This window comes from Cotesia glomerata, linkage group LG4 (assembly GCF_020080835.1).
Source record: "Cotesia glomerata isolate CgM1 linkage group LG4, MPM_Cglom_v2.3, whole genome shotgun sequence".
Lineage (NCBI taxonomy): Eukaryota > Metazoa > Arthropoda > Insecta > Hymenoptera > Braconidae > Cotesia > Cotesia glomerata.
In genome coordinates, this window is record NC_058161.1 from 17,799,107 (window position 1) to 17,810,841 (window position 11,735).

General features: G+C 28.2%; 1 protein-coding gene across 9 annotated transcripts in view; it reads left to right on the plus strand.

The window, feature by feature from the left end:
- Positions 1–11,735, plus strand: part of LOC123264090 (fasciclin-1) — a 382,407-nt gene that overhangs the window by 240,010 nt on the left and 130,662 nt on the right. The gene's annotated exons all lie outside the window — the stretch shown is intronic.

An 11,735-nucleotide genomic window follows, 5' to 3' on the forward strand; every position in this document is an offset into this window, starting at 1 on the left:
GGAAAATCCAAAAGTACATGCCTCATAATCTTATTTTCCATAATAAAATTGATTGAAATAAAATACAAATACTTTTAAATCTTTCGCGCCATTGTCCACCCAGAAAGGAAAGGTCCCGACTATAAATTTCAGTGAGGCAGTGATTTGGCGCAAGTAAGGCATGCCGAATTCCAAACTTGCAGTAAGTGAGGCATCCAAACCAGGCCGAAGTTTGGGACGTAACGCAGTTGCGAGGCTCAGCCTAACTTTACTTGCTGATTAGGTTGCAGTTTGGAAACCAAGTTCGCAACGAAGAATCCAAATCTAATTCTTTCTTGATTTTTAGCTTTTTTATTATCAAGCGAAAATTCATAATAATAAATGCTTATTTTTTTATCTTCTTTTACTATTTTAAGTATAAATATTAAATTTAGGACTACATTTTTTTAATTATTTCATGAAAAAAAAAAAACAAATTCTTTGTTGCTTTTATTTAATACTATTTTTATTATTTAATTTTATTTTTTCTGTAATTTTTTTTTTTTTGTTTTTTGGAGCGTTTTTTAATGTGAAGAGGTTTTTTTGATTGGTAGATTTGATAAGTCAAGGGGGAAGGAGATGATGGAGGAGTTAGATACACTAATCACACATAACACTTAACTTTACTTCACATTCGCCTTAATAGTAATTATAATTAGTAATTATTAATTATTAAAAATCGTACATGTCGAACGCGAGACTCGAACACGGTACCCGACGCACGAGGGCCCTATACCATACCGCGACGCTACGCCGATGATGAGCGACCTCTTACTTCAAGATACTTATAAGCACAACCAATGTTCGGCTTGCCTAATTTAAAAAAAATAAGATTCGAATTGGGCTAGCCTAAGTTCGGAAAGCCAAGTTCGCTCCAAACTAGCAAAACTCAGGTTATCGTTACTTGAAACCAGTTCGACGTTCCCATATGATATATCAGACTTAAGGGATCCATGAAACTTTTCTAGTTACGTTCAAATATGGCAAGCCAAACATTTCGTTCTGCCTACCTTGGTTTTTATGAGGTACAACCTAGGCAAGCCTAAGTTAGGCAAGCCAAGTTTGCCCCGAATTGGTTCTTCGGCATATGCCTCACTGAAATTTCTAGTCTGGTACATGAGACACCATGTTTATATGTACAATACACCAATACTTTCATGAATACACACTTTTATATGTATAGAACTAAAAAGCTTAACCTTGGAAAGACTTAAAGTCAAATATCTTCTCCCACTCCGTTTTAGAGTACTTTGGCAAGAAACGCCGAAGTTCGTCAAACGTTTGGAATGCTTAACTTGCGGAAAATTATAAAATCCAAAGGTCTACGGAAGTTCGGTTTGCCAAACTTGAAAGTAATTGGGGCCATCTATGGTAAGACGAAGTTTGGCGAATGTTTGGAATACCTAACTTGCAGGAAATTATAAAATCCAAAGGCTTACGAAAGTTCGGTTTACCAAACTTAAAGGTAATTAGGGACATTTATGGCAAGCCAAACTTCGGCAAATCTTTGGTTATCGTTACTTCCAGCTAGTCAGGCATTCCAAAGGTTCGCCGAAGTTCGGCTTGCCATAGATGTCCCAAATTACATGCAAATTTGGCATGCCAATCTTCGTTTTGCCTAACGTGGATTTAAGAAGGCGCAAATTAGGCTTGCCTAACTTAGGCAAGCCAAACTTGCCCCTCACTAATTCTTCGGCATTCCTCACTACAATTTCTAGTCGGGGTATTGCGCATGTGTTGTAAACAAACCTTATTTACATAGATATAGATGTACAAAGGACAAGTGGATTTTATTTTATGGCTAATTATAATTAAACTACATTGAATTAGACTGTGATCGGCGAAAGGACTTAATTTTGGATAATACTGTAGCGTATAAAAAAAAATGGACTTGATCAGTTAAGTTTTTCGGCAGTTATCGTGACCACGCCAGTTTCCATACATACATCAGACACACGGACGTCCACGGAATAATTTTTTTAAACATTTTTTTTATTTATTTTAAAAGCGAAATATCTTTTAAAAATATCGTGAGTGTTGAAACTAGTGTTTTTCCATGACATTTATGTTCAAATATTATTCTACAAGTGCGATAGAAAATAAATAGAGACAATTTTAGTTCAAAAAATCACTCGATTTTTGTAAGGCGAGAGTAGAGCACTACCTCATCCGCTTTGCTTCTGAGGCGTGCAATTTCTAAATTTGTAGAAGTGATTAATGGCAAAAATAAAAAAATAATGATTAATTCATTCCACTTGATCTGGTTTATACTTAATGCATTATTCATTATCGAATTCTCTTACAAGTTGCCGTAGAAGAGTTTAAATACTTGGCAACTTGAAACTTTTCAACTATAGTACAGAGAGCAATTAACAGTTTCATTATAAATTTATTGTGGAAGTTAAGATTCGATTAAAATATATCCGATTTTACTGAAAAAAAAAAATCAACAAATTTTTGCTAAAACTTGATATTTAAATCTTAATTTAGTAAATTTTATTCTTAATTTAAAGAGGTTCGAGCGAATCTAATGTGAAAAAGTTTGGAAAATCCAAAAGTGCACGCCTCATAACGCTCAATCATTTTTTAAGAAAAAAATTAATTTTATAATTAATTAAAAAAAAAAATTATAATTAAGTAATTTCTTACAGAGTATTTTTTATTTTTTTTTTAAATATCGGCGCCCTTTTTTCTTGTCATATGCGCACGCAGTCTAAAAAAGCTAGCTTGATCAAGTGGCGCCAAAGTTTTCACGTGACAAATAAGAAAAGTTCGTTTGGCTTTGTACGGTTGTATCCGTGAATTTTAATAAAAATTCAATTTAAAAAAAAAATACATAAGCTAGGCCACTGATATGAAATACGGACCCAGTTCATCGAATTCTTAAACTAATAAAAAAGGTCCGGTCTTGAAATATCAATTTGTTCGGGAGTAATCGTTGGTACATCCAAAATGGGGTGACATGCGGACGTCCACGGAAAATTATTTTCAAAACGTTTTTTTTTTTCAAAATAGCAGCATGAAATGATTTTAGAAAGTAAAAGATGGTTTAATTTAAGTGTTTTTCGGTGTACATCTACTTATATTATTGAATAAGTGTAATATGGTTGTGATATAGGCATTTAAAGATCACAAAATTGCTTGATCTTGACGAGTCGAGTATAAAGCACAACCTCACGCGCTTCGCACTATGAGGTGTGCAAAATAATTTCCAACTTTAAACTTTGAAATTAAGTATACGTATAAATAAATACGTCATTTATCTAATCCGAAAATTTTAAAAAGATTCACCGTTCAGTTACTTAGATATTAAATTTCGAAAATCACATTTTTATCTCCTTATACACGGGCTCTTATGGCGGACAAACTTTAGTCGAGACTTTAATTATTTTTTTCAATATTAACCTCCCAACTTTAACGAATAAAAAACTATACACAAGAAACTTGGATCATTGTAAAATATAAAAATATTTAAAATTTAATTTAATGTTTTTGACTCATTTATCGTCAGCTATTTATTCGATTAAGATTTGGCAACGTCGCGTCAACAGCTGAGAAAAAAGAAAAAGATAGAAATATAGTTACAGAGAGAGAAATATTTAACTCACACACTCATCCACGTCTCTGTAAGGAGTATAATCGAACGCGCTGTTGCCAAATCTGTTTATTTAATCCGGCAATTAATAAATACGAAAGTCATTTTATTACTTTATTTTATTAAATAAATAGAAATTATCAATTATTAAATTATTAAAATTATTTTAAATTAAAATAAAGAATTTTTACGAATATTGGGAAGACTGAAAGTAAAAAAAAATTCAAACATTATTTTGACTCATAAGTTACGCTCGAACCTCCTTAAGAGATTTCGATTCTTTATGAAGAATAAATATTTATTTATTACTTTAAAATTATTGAATTTCTATCAATTATTTTATTTCATTCAATAATTTTTTAGTGTTCCTACGGAACACTAAAACAATTTATTGGACTGAGAATAACTTTTTTTAAAATGTTTGAATCTTTTACCGTGATTTTTTTTTTTTAATCATTTCTAGAGTCGTATTAATCAACATAATTAACTCACAATAAATTCAATAGTACAGAATACGGTGATATCTCGATTAATACGCTCGGAAATTATTGACAGATATTTCACCGCGATTAAAGATCATGGTACACTAATTTTAATTATTATTCAATAAATCAAATTAAACGTGCACTCAATATATATTTTTTTTTTTGCAGAAAAAAAATAATAATATTTAAATGGATGTTTGAGTTGTAGAAATGTGAGGTTTAAAAAAGAAAAATCGAGAATGTAATAGCGAATTGATAAAAGATTCGCAATAAAAAGATTTTTAACAATTGATAAAAAAATGAAGAGGAGGATGAGAATGAACAAGAATGAGGATGAGGTAAATCAGCATCAGATGGTCGAGAGTCGAATTCTAGATTCGCGGAAATCATATGGAGAATTCGCGCTTCAAGATACTCTGAATGTTGAATATTCCCCCGCATTCTATAGGTATATATGTTCATACGAATCGAGATTCTTCCCTTCATGTCTGTTATCATTGATTATAGATTCCACCCGGTAAAAGCCGTCGCTTGTTCTGATTTTTAAATAGTTTTGGATCGATTGAATTATAAACGGAATTTTTTTTAGTTATTCCAAAGCTTCAGAGTGAAAACTTACTAACAAATATTGGAAACTGCAGATGCGTAGAAAAAATTTTACAATTGACTAATTTTCGAATATTTACAAAGTTAATAAAAAAAAAAAAAAATAAATGTTTTTCTTTACAATTTCAAAAATATTTATATCTCTTAAGGAAATCCACGCGAAGTAGTAAAATTTTTAAAACTTCCTGAAAATTTGTAAATTCAATCTACGTAGCCTAATAATTAATAAAAAATTAAAAAACAGTAGGTTTCCGAGATATTTAATGAAATAATTAGGTTTGAAAATTGTAATTTTTACATGTGAGTGGAGATACCACCAGCCGTGTATTTGGTTAAGAATTTAATGCAATTAACGATTTAAAAAAAATTTTATTTTTATTGAATTTGATTGAAAAAATAATAAGCTTTCGATTAAAACAATAAAAAAAGTAGGTTTCAGAACGTATTACGGAGATATTTTATATTTTTTATGAAAAATCGCAAGGAACTTCCGTTCTTTACACGGAAAAAAGTAAACTGTAATAAATAACAGTCGATTTATAATAAATAATGATCAACTGCTAAAAATTACCGTTTCAAACAGTAAAATCGTGATTTTACTATTCACTTTATAATATTTACCATTTAAACGTTACAATTTACTATTTACATGGAAGAAAATACTATTTCAAACAATAATATTCGCTATGTAAATGTCTAAAATGTTAAAGTATAAGTAAGTATTCAGACTTTGATATTTATCATTTCGTACCTAAAAAATGATTTTATGATATGTAAAAAGTATAAAATAAAGTTAGTAAATTTCTAATACAAGCAACGTCAATATTTACAAAGTAAAATGGTAAATTTTAAATGCAACGCTAAAAATCAAACTGTAATTATTGACTTGCTTGGACTGGTAAAATGTATATTTTAAAAGTATAATTTTTACTGTTTCAAATGTTGAATTCTCCCAGAGTGAGACTCCCTTCTCTTTCATCTGAGCTCCCCTTCTCCTCATAATATGGACTGTATATTGAAATGGCAATTTTTACTGTTTGAAACTGTAATTTTTTAAGATGAAAGAGTGGTTATTTACTATAGTGACAGCTACTAATCACTTATTTTGGATATTAAATTATAAATTGTGGCTTTTATACTTTCTACATTAAGTTCTGTAATATTTATATTTTTGCCACCCCGATGTCCGCTTTACTGTTTGAAACCATAAAAATTAACCGGAATCCGAGTGAATATTACAGTTTACTTTTTTCCGTGAAGGAACTTCCGTTCTTTAAAGTCTTGTATTTGACTTGGCAACACCGCCAAGTGCAGTTGCAAGGGCAGTTGCCCAAAGCAAAAGTAACCGCGGTTTTTTAAATGTTAGAAGATCTTAGTCATTATAGTTAGACAGTAAACATAAATAAATTTTAAGGTTAAGGAACTCTTGCGGTATTGTCAAGTGTATACCGGTAATTCAGAGTCCTATATTTTTTATTAGTCAATTAAATGTTAATAATTATTGAATGAGTAAATTTTTTGGATATTTCCTCAAAAATGTTATTAATCAATTTAAAAATTAATTTTAAAATGCATAACAACAGTATCTCTACGTATTATTTTTTTATTAACATTCTTTACACTAGGAGGGTACTTGGATCTCCTTAATTTAAAAAAATTATAATTCTTGGATGGAGATCGAAAAAATCTCTATTAGAAAATTTAATTCTTCGACCGAGAATTTTATTATTTTTAAACTAGGTATATATATATATATTTTACCCAAAAATTTTTTGTCTTGGTCTGAGGCCGGTAAAATTGATTCAAGATAATACCAACTTTTTGTAAGAATACCGCATTTTTTCAATCAGGCTATTATTTTACTTGCTTCAAAAATATATCTAAGGTAAAAGCCCCAATTATTGACGGGGGTCTAAATATTGACACCCTAAATTATTTTTAAATATATTAAATTATCTGTAATAAGAATAACGATCAAATAAATTTTTATCAAATTCTAATTAATTAAAAAATTGAAAAAAATCACATTCAGTTCAAAATATTAAATATTAATTATTAAAAAAAAATAAAGTTAGTACCAGTTCATCAAATCAGCTTACGAGCGTCTATTTTCTTAACAACTTGGTTAGAAAAGCATTTTTTTTAACTGCCGAGTTTAAATTAATTTTTTCATGTAATTATATGATCTATTTTTTTTTTTAATTAACAATATATGAAATATTTATAAAATTAAATAATCGAAATTAATTGTATGCTTTATGATATTTAAATAATGGGAGTCAATAACTAGTTCACAATTTTTATGGTGAATCCCATATTGACAGCCAGTCGACAGCGCTATAGGGACCGAGCCCTAACTGTAGAGGCAGCACATCTGTCGGAAGTGGCGCACTCTGGTGTTAAATTTACACAAAAAACGGGCAAAAATATTGCAATTGTTAATGAAATAATAATGAAAAATAGGAAAAAATAATTAATTACAGTTTTTAACGGGTAACAACCGATCGTATTCAAAGCAGAAATGATTGAAATTGTGAAAAAACTTTTGAACCTAGATATTTATGGAATCTAGTTGAAGAAAAACATTTAAATACCTGAGAAAACATGAGCGCTAGGTTATGTCCCACTCCAGTTGCACTTCTATCGAGGTTATTTGTCTACCATTTTTCGAGCGCGAACCACAGCCAGTCAGAGAAAAACATCAAAATTTCAGTGGTTAATTTATTTTACACTTTCAGTCCAGTGTAATTATATACTTTAAAGTATAACTAAATTATATTGATAAAAATACTGCCAAAAATCTATCAATTTATTAAGATAAAAATTAATAAAAAGTGAAACTCATGTTAAAATTCAAAACTTTTGCCCGTAATTTGTACATTTAAGTCACCAGTTGGCGTGACAGTCTAGAGGCTCGGTCCCTATGACGCCTTTTTTTTTTAAGTATAAAATACGTTATATACGCGATTATATTCAAGGCTTTTAACTGTCAAATAACTCGGCGTGTTTTAGTGTTAAATAAGTTTTTAAATAAATTGTTATATTTTTCATAATAATTATTCATTCATAGAAATTATTATTAATTAACTTTAATAATATTGATTACTTTATATCAAGTTTTTGATAAATAACAATATAACCAAATGATTCGACGCATGTGCAGTAGGGGCGTCAATAATTGGGGTTACGGTACGTCAATAATTAGATCAATCAGTTTTTTAACCCGTCAATAATTGGTATATCCAGATCATATATTTAATTATTTAAAATTAATTAGTAAATATCACTGATTATCATTTTAAAAAAAGAAATTGATTAGTTAAAACATTACTGAAGACATTACCACAAACAAAATTCATCGATATTTATATTTGATTGCTTAAAAAAAAATGTAATCATAACTTTGTCTCTTATAGCGTCAATAATTGGGGCTTTTACCTTATTTATTTTTTAATTATTAACCAGTTAATTTCTACAATACTCATATCAAATTCTGATTATAAAATTAAATACATTTTTTTTATTTATAAAAATTTTTGTTTACAAATATTAGAGATTACATGTAGTTACAATTATACACTGTAGATTATTTTTCTTATAAAAATAATTTTTCTGTGATGATGTCGGGATCATTTTATTCAATAAACAATTTTACAAGTATAAGAAACTAGTTATTGTTTAATATCTTTAATATTTTATGACTAAATTATCAACGACAGAAACTTTTAGGTCATCTAGTAAATAAAAATCTTCAATTAGATACGTTCGTTGGATAAATCTCTGCACCCACTGGTTATTAATTATATTCGACTTTGTTCTAATAAAAATTGTATTTATTTATGTATTACAATAATAATTAAACGTGAAGACGGTATTCAGATTTAAAAAATAAAAACTTACAACTAACCGAAAAAAATGACGTCATCAGTAATACGACTATTTGCTGATGCGCTGTCTAGTGTTAAAATTTTTATTTATCAGAATTATATTCAGTTCTTACGATGGTAAAATACTTGTGATTTTTAAATCAATGTATTTTGGAACTTATCAATTATTTATAAAAAATAATAGAGCCCAGCTGCAGTGATAAACTAAAATTTATATTCTTCTGATTGACAAAAAAAAAACATGGGAAAAGTAGTCACGCATACTAAACGGATAATTTAAAAGAGCTCGCATTGAATATTGATGACCGGAATAAATAAAAAAATATAATGTATATTAATTTCCATAGCGAATATATGTGGGCACGAGACTATTGACAGAATACTAATTTAAGCTTATCCGGTTTTTTCTTTGATTTTCTGGTGATTTTTATTTCTATATTTAATTTATTTTATTTACAGTAGACAATGGAATAGAAAAATTTTTAATTCCTATAAAACGATCAAGTACTTCAAAAATATATCTCAAACGACTTTTTGCTAACTTAAATGAAAAGACAACTCATTAAACCAAAAATCTAAAGTTCTTGAATGAAAATGGAATAATTTCAATTTTTAGAGAACTTTTTACGGTTTTAAAATTTTTTTTTACTTACCGACTGAAGATAATTTTCCCTTGAATTAAGTGACAATATTTATCGACCGAGGTTCAGGTGTCTTGAGCCAAGAAATCAGAATTCAAGAGAAAAAATTCTTGACGACAATCGGTTACTAAAAAATTATCTTGGAAAGAACATTTATTTTGAATAAAAAATTAATGATCAGATCTTAACTTTTTTTTCTCGAAATCAGTATAAAAAAATAAAAATCTTGGTGTGTAATTAAAAATGAGGGCAATTTTATAAAAATTTTAATATTTAAAATTTTGAATATTTTTCTTCTATTCTATTCTATTTCTATGAAAAAATTTATCAAAAACATGCTAAAAAATTTTTATAAACATAAAATTCTAAAAAAAAAATGAAATAAAAAAAAGTTTGAGTATTTGAGTATAGATTTGTAGAAGCGTTATGGATCTTAATTAAATAAACGAGTAATAAACAAAAAAGTCTTTCTCCTGATTAAAGCTCCTCTGTTAGATTAAAATAGACAACAATTTTTTTTTCTTTGAAAAACTAAAATTTATTTAATTTTTTATGATTATGATCAATTGAAAAAATATCTTTACCGACTGAAGATAAAATTATCTTGTATACATTGATAATAATTGCCGACCGAAGGTGAAAATTTCTGAACCAAGAATTTAAAATTTAAGGCAAGAAAATTTTATAACTAAATAATTGTATTCTGAGAAAGAATTTACGATTAAATACCAAAAAAGCGTACACAGAAAGAAAAATTTCTTGAAGTAAAAATTTTTCTTGAAATTCTATTCTTGATGGAAGTCATTTTTTCTTAATTCAAGTTATCATAAATACTGGATACAATAAATTTTTATATTTGATCAAAATTTTTAGATACTTTAGGGAAGCAGCGCCACCTACTTCAGCTGAAAAAAAAATTTTCTCACCTCGAGAAAATTTTTCTCTTGAATATTTGATACCCATTTTATATTATTTTAGCGTACAATTAGACATTTTGAATAAAAAAAATGATGAAATATTATTTGATCTTCCCATTTGACATGTTGATCAATAAAAATATTAATGAAAATTTACTTCTATCGAGATATTTAATTTTTTGGAGCAAGAGAGAAATTTTCTTAAGATAAGAAAATTTACTTCTTCCAAGAACTAAATTTTTTCGAGCAAGAGGCTAAATTTTCTCAAAACAACAAGATTTTCTTAACTTAAATAAATTTTCTTGGATCAAGATACGTATTTCTTAAAGCAAGAAAATTAATTTTAGGGGGCGTCCATAAATTACGTGAGGCATTTTTGAGAATTTTTTAACCCCCCCTCCGCCCTTGATGAGATTTCGTAAGATTTTCCTCAACTCCCTCCCCCCTCCCCTAATCTCACGCGAAATTATTCAAAATTTATGTTTTGGCTGTAAACGGGTTGGATTATTGAGAAAAAAAGTGCCATTCGGCTACACCCGAAATGGATAGGTAGATTTCTTGTTTGAATATTGAAAAAAACACGTTATTAAAAGGCCGTAATGTCCTAAAATTTATTTTTTATTATATTTTTGCAAATAACGATATGAGACTGACTACAGCAAATAGATATTTAAAGACATCTACCTAAAAAATAGGATTTTTTACATATAAAAGTCATTTGATGATAAAAGCTAAAATTTAATTTATTATTGATTTTTTTTGAATTTTCTCAACTACGAAATAAATTGAAAAAAGTATTAAAAGTCGACGAACAATAGTTTAAATTGAAGATAATTAAACATATTATGACAAAATTGTATTAAAATTACGACATGAGACCGGCTACCACCGATAGATTTCTAAAGAAATCTATACCTAAAAAAATAGTGAATCCTATCGATCAATAATCAAATTAAACAATCGAGCGCTACTTTGCTGCTCTGCAGGGTTCAGAAGAATACGACAAACACTATTGTGTCAAATTTGGCCATATTTTATTATAGAAATATTTTTTCACGCAATTTTACACTGTTTTCTGCTAGAGAAAAAATTACGTGATATTTGTTAAGATCCCCCCCTTCCCCCTAAGTGAGATTTGGTAAGATTTAGCATGATCCACTCCCCCCCTAGAACACCTCACATAATTAATGGACGCCCCCTTATTGGAATAAGTGAAATTTCTTGTGCCAAAAAAAATTTTTTTTTTCGCTCAAGAAAATAATTAGGAAGAAAAATATTTTCTTGGCTCACTGATAGAAGGATTTGTTTATAGTTAAAAATATTTTTTAATATTTAACAAATCATTTATTAGAAGCCATTTTTTAGTCCTTAACAAATATTTCTTAGTATTTAAAAAGATTTATTAATATTTAATAAATGAATATCAGATTTATTAAATACAAGCAAATCGTTTTAAATATTAAGAAATATTTGTTTAATACCAAAAAGTGGTCTCTAATAAATGATTTGTTAACTATTAACAAGTATTATTTAATACAAATAAATCCTTCTATCAGTGCTCAAGTGAACCTTTTTTTTCTGTGGAG